Source organism: Petaurus breviceps, unplaced genomic scaffold, assembly GCF_028583685.1.
Source record: "Petaurus breviceps papuanus isolate PSGF00001 unplaced genomic scaffold, PetGlider_PUasm1.0 90977, whole genome shotgun sequence".
Classification (NCBI taxonomy): Eukaryota; Metazoa; Chordata; class Mammalia; order Diprotodontia; family Petauridae; genus Petaurus; species Petaurus breviceps.
Genome location: NW_027187391.1, coordinates 36,870,431 through 36,885,456, shown reverse-complemented (window position 1 = coordinate 36,885,456; position 15,026 = coordinate 36,870,431).

Sequence of the window (15,026 nt, the reverse complement as noted above, 5' to 3'; positions counted from 1 at the left end):
AGGGAATAGTAGACCCAAGATTGTATTTATAATGCCAACACCAGAGAATTTTGGGAGACTTCACAGGGTGAAAAGCCCGTGTCATGGTCAAAAGGATTCAACTTCTTAAAATGTGATTGACTTAGGGAAAAACTATCATATCCAAGTTCTAGCTAAATGCTTCATAGTCATTTTTTTGAGGGAGACTTTAGTGATTTAGTAGATGAGTTGCATAACTGTTAAAATCTCTAATTGCCGTGTGTGATAGTAATGGCAATTAAAGATTCCCCTGTATTGGCTTGGTTTTCAAATTGATTGTGTTAAAACCCAGAGTTTGTTAATCCCACCTGTGGGATGGGCTTGTTGATGTGAAAAGAAAGTCCTGAACTGGGAGGAGCTGGTGATGTAGATTTGGAGAGACACTAGAGAGAGGCGGAAGATCTTTTTGGAAGCAGCACCTCGTGGAGAGAGAGAGACTAAGAGAATTGCTGGTGGCCGCTTTGAATTGCCCTGGACTTTTGAGACCTGCCCCCCTGAGCTGCCAAGGACTGAGGAAACATGGCTGTTTTGCTGGTACTTTGTCTGTCTGTTTTGATGTTATTTTGCCAGATTTGTCCACTGGTGAAAGACTGTCCTGTTGAAGAAGTCCTGGAACCTGGCATTTGGTTAAGAAGCCCTGAGACTGTCCTGCAGACAGAGAGTGAATACTGTCCACTGATGAGGGACAGTACTGTTGTTGCAGGGGTCTGGAGACTGTCCTGCAGACAGAGTGAATACTGTCCACTGGTGAAGGACAGTGCTGTTGTTGCAGGGGTCTGGGAACCTTTCTGTTGGTTCGGAAGCCCTGAAGAAGGATTTTCTTGTTGTATGTTTACAGAAATCCTGGGAGAGGGCTTTGCTAATGTGTTCAGGGGTTCTAGGACTGTTCTACAGACAGAGGATAAATTCATGAAGGGACTGGCAATGTATCTTATGGCCTTGCTAAGCCTTGTCTCCCCAGGAACTAAGATTGCTGAGAACTTGCCTCTTGTCAAGATGAAGAAAAGACCTCCATTTGGGTATTAAGTGCTGTGTTTAAACTTGATGTAACTCTGGGGTAGATTCAATTGTGATCCTAGGGGTGGGGAACTTTTGACCTTATTGTGCTCTGTGATTGACAAATGAAGGTACTTTACCTATGTTTGGAAAATAATATCCATTTGAGAAGAGGGGTTTTGTGGTGGACCAAATGAAGGTATAGCCTAGGGGTGGAGTAGTATTTAGAACAGGGACTTTGTAATTGATTGAATGATTGGAAAGTCCTGGGGTGGGGTAGTCCTTGGAGATTATTTAATCACACTTAGTAAATGCTGTATTTTGAATGATGTCATGTTTTGATCTTCTCTGTTCTTGGTTTGTCACTGAATAAAATAGAGAGCACCTATGCTGGTATTTTGAACCTGGGAAGTTGCCTTTCCTTGGCATTACATTACACCGTGTTAATTCAATAAATATCTAGTTTTCTATTCCCCAGGTAGGTCACAAGGGAATGGGGGGTTGGCAATTAGCTGGCAAATGGTTGAAGAAAAAACATAATGTGGGAAATTGACCACCCTCTCATTCTCTTCTGGGACTTTGACCTCAGAGTGACTCACATATTGCCTGGATCTTGGTTTTATGAGCAAGACTAATATGGGGTTGGAGCAAGTTTCTTGGAGATGATTTGAGAAGCATTAATTACAGCAGGTCTAAGTATAGGAACAAAAAGCAAGTTATTTTAACTCATTTTCAAACTCCCTCCACCCCATCCTACCTAGAGAGAATCTTTTGTTATTTCATGATTTTCTGATCAAAGATGTCATAGGCGGGAAAATTTTCAGCAACTAAGGAAATGTTAGAAACTTTCAAAGAGGAGTCAGAACATTCTAAGAAAGCTGAGTTAAATCCATTTTCTCTACTGAATGCCCTTCACAGACTAAGGTCTGGTCTTTTCATTTTGGCTTTGGATGTTCATTTATCTTTCAAGCCTAATTCCTCCTGGAGTATGACCAACCTGCTAGAGGTGCTACATTTTTCAAAAGGAAAATTGAAATCTGAGCATTTCTATGGGAATATGGATTAGTGTTCCTGTACTTTCCACTATTAAGTATTAGCTCTAGTTAAGAGTATCATTCTTTCTTTCAGACACATGAGGTCTCATTCCATTGTTTCTATGGCTAAATCTATAAGGACAGGCAAAAGGGAGTGAAATAAAGATGATATTCATTTTGTTAGAGCTGGTCTGATGGACTAGGTATAAGACAGCTAAAATTACTGCAATTTGGAGATCTATAAATATATTTAAACTATTGTTCACAAAGTTATTGAATCTTTTTGTTTATGCTAGACATTGGAGATTTGTGCTTTTATTTTAATAAATATTTCCTTTTTATTTGGTTTATATAAAAATGGCCAGTTTGTTGATAAACATAGATCAATGACAAAGGAGCTAATGGTATCATCCATTGTGATTGATGAATATTGTACTCTGGATATTCAAGTCAGCATTTTTAATCTAGCCATAGTTGCTGCCTTTTCATTTAAGTGAATTTTTCAAACTCATTCAAGTACTTAAGGATTGCTACTGAGTGATCTGGTCTTTTTTCTATAGCTGTAGCACAGACCTGACAGTATTCCCTTGCACAAAAAAACTCCCTAGAATCTCTATCATCCCAAGGATAGAATAATAACTTTTTTTTGTTTTTGTTTAAAGCCCTTCATAATCTAATTCTAGTCCTCCCATTTCCCCCTTCCCTTTCTATTGCTTGCTTTATTGATAATCTTTTCTTTACATCAGTTGCTACTTTCCTCTGATTCCAGCCCAGCTCCCAACCTTCTTTTGTAACATATGAATATAGTCAATCAAAACAAATCAGCATATTGACTATATCTGAAAGTGTACCCCCTTATCCAGCACCTCTGGTTTACCACTTCCCTGTTAAGAGGTAGGAAGCTCATACACTATGGTCCAGCCACATTGGCCCACTTTGCTGTATCTGATATTTGACATTGCATCTTCCATTTCTATGTCTTTAGACAAGTTATCCCCCTTTTTTGGAATGCATTAACTCCTTATCTCTGCATCTTAGTATAGTGACATAAACTCTAGGAATCCTTATCCAAAGTCATACTCAATATCAGGTCAGCTCCCCAGAGTGTGGCTTGCTACATTTCTCTCTAAAGGGGAGGTTTTCTCTAATGCTATTGGTTGGATCCCCCATTTGAGTGTATTCTCCTTAATATTGATCACCTAGTGTCAGTTAATATCTCCTTAATATCATTGATACCAGTTATTAAAACTCCATTATTAATTTAATCAGTTGGTTTCTCGTCAATATTTATTGACCAACTAACATCAATAAGCCTTTACCAGGGGATATTTATTGAAAAAAATTAGCAAAGACCAAAGTACAATGATGTTCCCCAATACTTAAGCTGTTACTTTCCCCTCAACAACTTGGTTCCTAAGCAGATGGTTTCAAACTTAAAGGCTTTTCCAAGACACATCTTCATGGATTTCTGGAAATAGGATCTCTACATCTTTGTGTGGGCTGACAGTAGGTTGGACTTCATGCATGTACTCTCAGGCCTGGGATCTCATTAACCAGTCCCTGTGTTATATTAGACACCTAGCTTCCTTTAAAGATCAGGTCAAGTGGCATCTCCTATGAGACTTGCCTTGATTTCTCCAGATGCTTGTGCTTCTTTTCTCCAAATTACTTTGTATTTACTTTGTATATCCTTAAAAAAAAAACTCTCATCAGATCTGATCTGACTATCCCTGATACTTAGTCCTATGTCTCTCCTCTTTTTTTCAGCAAAACTCTTTGAAAAGGCCACCTGTATTTTACCACTTCACTTGCTCTCTTCTCATTCATCTTCCATAGGAAGAAACAAAGTGCCAAACACATGTTCACTGCCTTTTAAGTTCATCAGATTGATCGAAGAAATCTTCTGACTAACCCCCTGCATCTATCTTTATAAATATAGCCTTAATTATCATTAATTTCCATCATTTTCTAATTGTTAATTTCCCATAGTTTAATATGAAACACATTCATGTATCACACATATACACACACCCACATGTATACACACATTACACATGCATACACACAATACATATATGCATATAAACATACATACAAACAAGTATTTACTATATGTAAGGCTTTATTCCAAGGCATTGGGAATACAAAGACAAAATGAAATAGAGTTTCTCCCTCATGGAGTTTACATTCTACTGGAGGATACAATATTTACACAGTTAACCAAGTACAATATAATTTAAGCAGAGTGAAAATGATGACAACTAGGGGGATCAAGAAAGAATTTTCCTATAGGAGGTGGCATTTGAGATAGGCTTTGAAGGAAGCTAAGATGTATGCTCTGCCACTTGGGTTCTGGTCTTGCCTTGCTTCCTGATTTGTGTTTGTAGAGTTTGAGACACCCACAGGACATCTAAACAGTGATGTCTAGCAGGTAATAGGTGATGTAGAACCAGTGTCCTGGAAAGCTTGGTCAGACACTTCAGATGGACATGAGCTGGGCCCAGAATTGAAAGCGAGGGAGAGAGTGGTCAAGATTGCATTTGGAAAAAAAATGGTCTGTTTACACAAATCTCTACCCCCTCTACTTTTTCCAAATTTTTACAACAACAACAAACCATGTATTATTTTTTCATGGATATTCTCCTGGCAATTCTAGATGGCTGTGAATTATGGAACACCACAAACTCCAAAGAATCAAAATGGTGCCTCACTCAAAAGGGCAACAGAGTGATGCCTAGTATTTTTTGAATAGTCTGCAGCACATCACCAGTGTCTGTTCTCATAACAAATAAAATTGAGTATTTCTTCTAATCCAAGCTTGAAGAGGTATTATGTATACATCTGAAATTCCTTATTTTTATCTTAAGTCCCCAAGCATCTGAATTTCCCACTTCTGCTTTGAATAGCTCAATATGTTGGCCTGCACTTTCACAGACTCAGTCCATTAAAATGCAAATAACTGATGAAACAGGCAGAATTCAGACTACATTTCTTATAAAGTAGGCTTCTGTAAACCTCATCAATGAATGAGCAGTCCAACTTTACTCCTGTATGCATTTAAACAGAGATGAATCATGGCACTATAATTGCCCTTATGAATATAACAATTAGTTAGATGTTTGGGCTTCTTTTTCATCTGTTCATATGAGGGACAATTTTAATTAGAGAGCCAAATGGCAATTAAAATCTGAGCTTGATAGACTGTACCAATTCAGGCAACCAAGGAGGTAAGTTCCTTCAACTTTCTGGGTCTCAGTTTCCTCATTGGTTAAATGAAGGGACTGATCTAGATTGATTGCCTTTCCAAAATTTCCAGTTCTATTTATTCTAACGTACTGTTTTGAAACATGATATTTTGTACAGGGTGTGATGGTGTCCATCTGTTTTACCTAAATGGATCCTTTCCCACTTGGAGCTTATATTGGCAGATAAGGAACAGAAGAACTGTGTCTTGAACATGGGCACACAGAGACCATAAGCTGTATCTCCATTTGCTTCCTAGAGTTAGGAAAGCAGTATGGTAGAGATCATTGATTTTGGAGTCAGAAGGTTGTAGATAAATTTCACTTCTACTGCTTATTGCTTGTATGTCCTTGGTCAAGTCAAATAACTTCCCTGGGCCTCAGTTTCCTCCATTATGAAATAAGGGTGTTGGATTAGATAAACTTTAAGCTCTCTCGAGGTTGAAATCAATGAAATCAATGGTCCTATGACTTGAGGTGTTTGAAAGTCTGTTGCTTAACCTATGACCCTTACCAGTTAGATTTTTTTCCCTTTATATTGATACGTGTTAGTCACATCTTACCCATACTCTGGAAGATCAGTGCTTACTCATGAAACCAGTCTCCCAACTGATCAAGAAAGGAGGCCTGACATGCTCTGTATCTCACCTGAGCCCAGGTGACAACTGATTATTAGGCAACCTGGTGGCCCTCCTGGATCTGGGGTCTCAGCATATTGATACCAAACTAAGGTTGGACACTTGATTTGCAGTTCATAGTTCACTGCAACTCAGACTAGTGAGCTGGGATTATAAATATGTATCACAAAGCCTGGATCTTTTTTTTGTTTGTTTTTGGAGGGGGGAAGGCAGGGCAATTGGGGTTAAATGACTTGCCCAAGGTCACATAGCTACTTAAGTGTTAAGTGTCTGAGACCAGGTTTGAACTCAGGTTCTCCTGACTCCAGGGCCAGTGCTCTATTCACTGTGCCACCTAGCTGGCCCATGGATCTTTTATTTTTAAAATAGGTTTTTATTGTTATTTTTTAAAGCAACCTATATTATACTCAGTGTCCTTTTGCCTTCCCACTGTCAGAAAGCCACCTCTTATCACAAAGGATTTAAAAAAAAGAAAATGAGAAAGAAGAGAAAAAATTCAGCAAAATTAATCAACACATTGAAAAAAAACACGTGATATTATATGCAATGTTTCATACCTGTAAAACTCAGAACTCTGCAAAAGATCAGGAGGAGGTATTTTCCCATATCTCTTCTTTAGGCAAAGTTTGTTTTTGACATGGATTCCTTGGGGTATATATCTAGCAGAAGAATCTATAGGTCAAAGGGTATGGACATTACTTTATTTGCAAGATTTATAGTTCGATCAACAATGCATTAGTGTGTATGTCTTTCCACAGGTCCTCCAACACTGACTAGTTTTATCTTTTGTCATCTCTGTTGATTTTCTGGGCATGAAGTAAAAAACACAGGGTTGTTTTGATTGTATTTCTCATATTATTAGTAATTCAGAACATTCTTTCAGATAGTTCTTAACAGTATGTCATTTTTTTGAGAACTGTTTGACCATATCCTTTGGCTACTTTTATTGGGGAGTGGTTTTTATTATTTTAACTTTATTTTTTTTTGTTTTTTTCTTCTTTTTTTCACAACATGACTAATACAGAAACGTTTTACATAATTGCACATGTATAATCTATATCAAATTGCTTACCAACTTAGGAAGGAGGGAAGTGAGGGAGGAGAAAATTTGGAACTCAAAATTTTGCTGAAAAAATGTTAAAATTTGACTGGGGAGTGGTTTTTTATTTTAAATATATTTCTGTTAGTTGTTTATATATCTTGGGTACCAAGTCCTTATTAGGGAAATCTAATACAAAATATCCCCCACCCCAGTTAATAACTTCTTTTCTTATTCAAGATGCATTAAATTTTTTTGGGCAAAAGTATTTTATATCCATGTAATCAAAATATTCTATTTTATCTTTTATAATTGCCTCTATCCCTTATTTGCTTAATAATTAATCTCCTACCTATAACTGTTAAAGGTATAAGATCTTTTACTCTCTCATATTTATTATTCAGGTCATGTATCCATTTTCAATATATTGTGAAATATAGTATAAAATATTTGTTTAAGTCTAATTTATGCCAAACTACTTTCTAGTTTTGAAAACAGTTCTAAGTAATTTATGTTTTAGTTTATCAAATACTAGGTTATTGAATTCTATTATTTCTGAGTCTCATTTGTCTATTCTCTTCCATTGATTTCTATATTTAATTAATAATATTATCTAATATTTATATAGAATCTCTATGTACCAGGCACTGTGTGAAGTGCCTTTTTATTACAAATATTATCTCATTTGATCCTTACAACAATCCTGAGAGTTAGGTTGCTACTATTACCCTCATTTTACAGAAAACTGAGGTAAACAGTGTTAAGTGACTTGCCCAGGATCACACAGCTACTAAGTATATGGGGCCATATTTGAATTAGATCTTTCCTGACTCTAGGGCTAGCACTCTACGCACTGTGCTATCTCACTGTCAAACATACCAAATTATTTTGGTGAATGCTGATTTGTATTAAATTTTAAGCTTTGGAAGTATTATTCCCTCTTAATTCTTACCTTTACTCTTCTTCATTATTTCCCTTGATATTCTAAATCTTTTATTCCTCTAAATTAATTTTGTTATTATTTTATCAATTTCTCTAATGTATCCCTTTGGTAGCTTGAGATATCATTAAATATGTAAATTAACTTGGTAGTATTATAATTTTCATTAGAATAGGATGGTCCATCCAGGAGTGCTAGATATTCTATATTTAAGTTGCTTTTTAAAAAAATTTCTATAAGGAACACTTTGTAATTGAATCTACTTAAGGATTGAGTATGCTTGGGTAAATTGACTCCTAAATATTTTATGCATTTTTTAGTTCTTTTGAATAGGATTTTCCCTTTCAATATTGTATTTTACTAATTGGATCTTATCAACAATTTGAAGTATGAGGAAGTTTGAGAAAATGGGAATTTAGTAGTCAAATAATAGTTACCTCAAATACAAGAAACAACACTTGTGTTTACATATACAGACTAGTTGGAAAAGGAAATTAGCTGAGCTCAAGCAACAAGTTATTTTGAAAACCATGGATTGGTAACCAATAACATGAGCAAATTTGATAAGCTGTTTTTAAATGAAAGGAATATTTAATTGAATCTAAGTGGTGATTTTTATAAGTTGTGTGTATGTGTGTGTATGTATACAGCCAATATGATAAGCAAGGATCTATTTTCCTCCAAGATTTACTTGTCAATGGAGGTTTTCTGGGTGAAGCCAGGGTTTTGCCACTGTCATTTGATTCTGACCTTGGAAGACCCTTTACCTGCAACACCCATTTTTTTTTAATGTTGTTCTGATCTCCACTTGGTGAGCATTACTCAAGGCCATTACAAAATCCCCAGGGAGTTATTAATTCTATATCCTCTGAGTACCACTGGATTGAAGATTAGATTTTGTGTAGTCATTACATCCCACTTTAATAAAGTAGACCTCCTTACCCAGTATATACAGATAACAATAACTGGAAAATGCTTCATTTGTTAAACATCTCCAAATTTAATTGTGCTTTCAGAGAAATGCAAGAGAATCTCGAGTGCAATGCCAAGGCCACAAACTCAGGGATGGGTGCACTGTGATGGAAGTAACAAGGCACATACATAATGGCTCTGTGGGTAAAAACAAAAAAAAATTCTCCATTATCTTCTTTCACAAAAATGTATTGAATTAGGAAGACAGATGTACTTTTCTATTGAGACTTATTATGCTATATTTAGGAACACTGAAACTTTAATTACACAGACTATATTTCTTTACCAAACTATTTGTTGTAAATTGGTTGTTAATGTTTTTGAAATGTTAATGATTTGCATTTTTTATGCCTTTTATTTCACGTATTCAGCACATCTGGTTGACCTATAACGCCTTTCAAATGGAATTTTTAAGAAAATGCAGCAGTGGAAATTTGACAGGTAACCACTGACAAAAGAATGTATTTGATTATCCTCTTACAGAACCATTGTATTAACTGTTGAATGTTTACTTTCATCAGTGTTATAAATGCTAGCAGGCATGTCTATACATTTTGCTTGAATGTTAAATCTATTTATGTTATTTGACTCATAATTTTCTATAGAATCACTTCTCCAGTAAAGCAGTATCTGATGCTTTATTATTGTTCGGAAATGATCCTAAGTTTTGAAAGGCAGTAGAAAGGTACTGGAAAAGTTGAGAGTATAGGCCCAGGGAAGAAGTAACTGTGTTGTACCTTCTGCAGATCATTTTTTTTTTCAAGCAATCAGGGTTAAGTAATTTGCTCAAGGTTACACGGCCAGTTATTATTTCTGGGTGTGGTGCTGAGTATCTGATCCCAGATTTGATCTCCAGGTCATCCGACATTGGAGACAGTGCTCTTACTCGCTGAGCCACCTGGCTGCCCCTAAGCAATTGGGGTTAAGTAACTTGCTCTAAGTTACATGGCCAGGTGTTTCTGGGTGGGTGCTAAGTGTCTGAGCCCGGGATTTGATCTCCAGGTCATCCCAATACTGGAGCCTGTGCTCTTACTCGCTGTGCTACCTGGCCGCCCCTCTGCAGATCATTTTACTTGTATTTGGAAAGGTTTATCAACAGAATGTAGGCCATAGCAACTCATGAAACCAAAATGCCTGGAGGGTTAAGATTTATGTTTGTGGAGGTAATACTAATACTATTAAAATCAGGGAACTTTAGAAGTATAAAATACAGGTCAAGGAATTATTTCCCCTTTTGTTTAATTTCTTATTTTCTGTGCATGACAGTGGGGTCAGGAGTATAGATGAATTAGATCATGAGGTAGGACAGGACTACATTTCCCATGAATCATTGGCTCTCAAGGACATGTCTGACAGACATTTCCAGTACTATAATTGCTGTGACAGTGTATCCTTAGGCATTATGTGTTTGGATCAGGAGGTAAATGGAGAATACTGTAGAGAGGAGATGAAGGTGTGGGCGTTTTCAGTGATAATTGTTCTAGTCTATAGTGATAGCATCCAAGAACTTGAATGTACTGGAATGTTCTTGAAACCCAGTAGATAAAGAAGATGAGATATTCATGCTATAGAGAAGGTGATAAGATCAGGCAATATGCTGTGGAGAAAACCTTGACCCTTATGGGTAATATTAGCCAAAGTTGGTCTCGTCATGCTAAAAATGAAGCAATTTCTCCCCTTTTTTTTTTGAGCATGACTTTTGGAGATTATTTTCCAATTATTCTCAAGGAGGCAAAGAGAGAAATTACAATGTTAACACTAGGTGATATGTTTGTGATATGTGTGTATTGCTTTGTTTTTTATTCTACCCTGATTAAATATTTTATTGTTTCAACACATTGCTATTATCTGGTCTATTATTTGGTTGTCCCTGGATAGCTAAAATTGATTGTCTTTCTAGAAACTTTGTGATTCAGACTAGGTGAAAGTTCAAGTTAGAGGAGATGATTATAATCATTTAAGGTACCTTTACTCCAAACCCAAGTTGATGTGAAATTAGAATGGAATGGTATAGGAGGAATTGAGGAGAAGTTAAAGGAGAAGGAGAAAGTAAAAAACTTCTACCTGTTTTACTGAAGCCTTTCGAACAACTGAGATTTTCCATTTTTGTCATCTTTGCCAATCTTATGGATGTGTATTAGAATCTCAGATTGAGTTTAATTTGCATTTGTTATTAGTGATTTGGAGCATTTCCTTATGGTTGTTGATAGCTTACTTTTCTTTTCAGAGCTGCCTGTTCATATCCTTTGACCACTTATTTATTGGGGAATTACATTCTTTCATATTTGAATCAGTTCTCTATGTCTTATATATCAGCCCTTTATCAGAGAAACAGTGCAAAATATTTTTTTCTTAGTAAAGGGTTTTCTGTCTAATAACTATATTGATTTTTTGTATTAAAAGCCATTTTATTTGTTGTAAATAAAATTGTTTATTTCTTTTTATCTTCTCTGTCCCTTTTTTGCTCAAGAACTCATCTTCTCTCCATAGTTGTAAAAGGTATTTCCTTTAATGATTTTTTTTAACATTAGAAGCACTAGGAGTGCTAACTGATACAATTTTAAAAAATAACTTTGAAGTGAAATAAAAATTTTCATCCCATAGCTATTTTATTTTCCTTGTAGATTAAAAAAATACTGCATCAGTTGGCGCAGTTTGTCCTTTGAAGCATAGATATAAAAATATCCTGCATCAATTGATGCCCTTGAGTTTTCAAATTATTCTTAAATTCTAATCCTTCTAAACGCCAATTTGTTTATGATGCAATTTTTTTTTTATAGCTAGGTCATGTGTCTATTTTGGACTTTATTGTGGCATATGGTGTTAGATATTGGTATAAGGCTAATTTTTATCAGACTGCTTTCTAATTTTTTCAATAGTTTTTTTTTTTTCTCCATCAAATACTAAGTCCTTATCCCAGTAGCTGGGGTCTTTGAGTTTATTAGACATAATGTTATTATCTTTGTTGTTTTCTGGATCTTATCAACCTGATATACTTTTTAATTATTTAATCAGTACCAAATAGTTTTGGTGATTAAGATTTGGTATTACTCTGCCTTCATCACACTTTAAAAATTTTTTTGACTTTTTATTTTCCTGTTGAATCGTGTCCATCTTTTTCTAGGTTTTTTTTTTTTTTGGTAATTTGATTGATACTACATTGAATAAATAAATCAAATTATATAGTATTATTATATTGGCATGGCTCAATTGAGAATAATCAATGTTTCATATTTTTATCTATATTTATTTCTATAAAATATTTCTTTTTTGTAAGTGTATTCATATAATTCCTGTGTATGTTTTGGCAGATTAACTCAGATACTTTATACATTCTTTCATTATTTTGAATAGAATTGCTCTTTCTACATCTTCCAGCTGGATTTTATTGGTAATATATAGAAAGAGATATAATTTAAGCAGATTTATTTTGTATCTTGCTACTTTGTTGAAGTCCCAGTTGTTTCAATTAATTTTTAGTTGAATCTCTTAGGTTGTCTAAGCAGATCATCATATTATCTTCAAAAATTGATCATTTTGTTTCTTCTTTGCCTATGTTTATTACTTAATTTTTTTTTGTCTTACTGTTTGAACTAGCATTTCTAGCATGATTTTAAATAAGATTGGTAATAATGTTCATTCTTGCTTTCCCCCTGACCTTATGGAAAGGCTTTTGTGTTTTCCTATTACATATACGATAAAGTGGCTCTTAGTTTTTGATCCACATTATTATATGATTGAAAGTCCATTTATCCCTATGGTTTTAATGTTTTTAAAAATATAGAAATAGATATCATATAAAATTGTCTTTTGTCAATAAATGTTTCTACAGCTGATGATAATTACTTGTTTTTTATTGCTTATGTTAATAATTTAGTATAGTTTTCCTTATATTGAACTATAAACTTATATTCCTGGCATAAATTGAACTTGGTTATAATGTATAATAATTTTAATATATTGCTCTGGCTTCTTTGTTAACATTTTATTTAATATTTTTGCATCAATATTTCATTAGGGATATTGGTCTATATTGATTTTGTTTCTTTCCCTGGTTTTGGTACAAAGACCATATTAGTTTCACAGAAAGAATTTGGTAGGATCCTTTCTTTTCTTATTCTTGTGAAAACTTTATATAGTATTGGGATTAATTTTTCTTTGAATGTTTTATAGAATTCTTTCTAAATTTATCTGTCCTTGGTATTTTTCCCCTTTGGGAAATCCTTTATAGCTTGTTCAAATTATTTTTCTGAGATTTGCTTATTTGAATTTCATATTTCTCATTCTAATAATCTGGGTATTTTAAGTTTGAATAAATATTCATCTATTTAATTTCATGTATCACATTTTGGGGCAAATAACTGGGAAAATAGTTTCTTTGGTTCCTATACCTTTTGATGGTAGGGTGAAGTACAGATGTAGTATGGTAGAGGTATTTGGTGTTTATCTATCTATCTATCTATCTATCTATCTATCTATCTATCTATCTATCTATCTATCTATCTATCTATCTATCTATCTATGCTTTTTGGAAGGCAATTGGGGTTAAGTAACTTGCCCAGGGTCACACGGCTAGTTTTGTGTGTATGTGTGTTAAGTGTCTGAGGATCTGAACTCAGGTCCTCCTGACTCTGGGGCTGGCGCTCTACTCACTGTGCCATCTAGCCACCCCCAGTATTTGGTGTTATTTAGACTTTTCTCTAGGTTTAAGGTAGATAGTGAAAGGGGGACTTAGGTTTCCTCCTTAGGCTATTCAGACCATTTCACAGTGCCCTGTAAAGATTAGGCATTTAATAGATGTTTTTTGACTTAGGTAAGTATAGAGATATGGAAACATGGCTCAAGAATACAGTTCATATGGAAAAGGATCTTAGGATTTTAGTGGACAAGTTCAATATAAGTTGATAATGTAATATGGTAGTATGACCTATTCAACAAAAACTTATTAAACCTCTATTGGGATTGAGAGATGAAATTAAAACAGTTCCTGTCCTCAAGTAGATTATATTCTACTGTGAGGATATACTATGCAAACAGAATACATGTGTATGTATAATATGTAATATATATGTATGTATATATGTGTGTATGTTTGTGTGCATGTATACTGTGTGCATCATGTATCCTTAAAGCAGAATGTAGGTTACAAATACTCATATATTTGTGTATATATGATCTATCTATCTATCTGTCTGTCTGTATGTCTGTCTGTCTATCTGTATATGCACATATGTATATTCTATTTCTCTATGTGATTATTTGAGGTGAAAAAGAGTACTAAAATCTAGGAGGATCAAAAAAAACAAAAAAAAAATCTAAAAGGATCAGGAAAGTCTTAACATGTGGGGTGGCACAAAAGCAAAACCTTGAAGGAAGCTGAGAATTCTATGAGGTGGAGGGGAGGAGGAAGTACATTCCAGGCATGGGGCATGAATTGGAATGCCAAGTTTGGAGAAAAGCAGCAGCCCAGTTTGCCTGAGATAAAGTGTATAAAGTGGGGAAATGAGTAAAATACGTGAAAAAGTAGGCTGGAATCAATTTGTGAAAGGCTTTAAATGACATGTTGTGTGTGTGTCCTTTGTCATAGAACAAAGGAAGCCATTGGGAGCAAGGTAGAGAAATGTGAATAGTGTTTTTGGAAGATTATTATCTGTGTATATGTTATATCCATCCAATAAAATATAAACTCCTTGAAAGAAAGGACTGTTTTGTTTTTGTTTTGTTTTTTTGTATCCTCAGTGCTTAGCATGCTGCCATGTGTGAAGGAGGCATCTAATCAATACTTATTGAATGGAAATAAACTTATCTTGGTCCTAGTGTCATGATATATATAGGCCAGAAAATTTTGCATAATCATGGAGACCCATCATGATGACAATATAAGATAACTTGGGGCTTGGCATGGGACAGAAAACGAAGAGAAAGTGTTGGCATATATGGGCTATCCATGTTGAAGTTTGGGGTCTTTAGGTATCATGAGGCAACCACATTGAGAAAGTTCAAGACAAAAAAGCATGTGGGATGTGCACTGCCAACTTTGTTTCCTTTACACTTTTGTGTAGGGATAGCTTTATCTAGATCTTCTAAAAAAATACAAGGGACCAGAGATACTGATCATTTGAAATTGATTCCAGAAGTATGGTATAT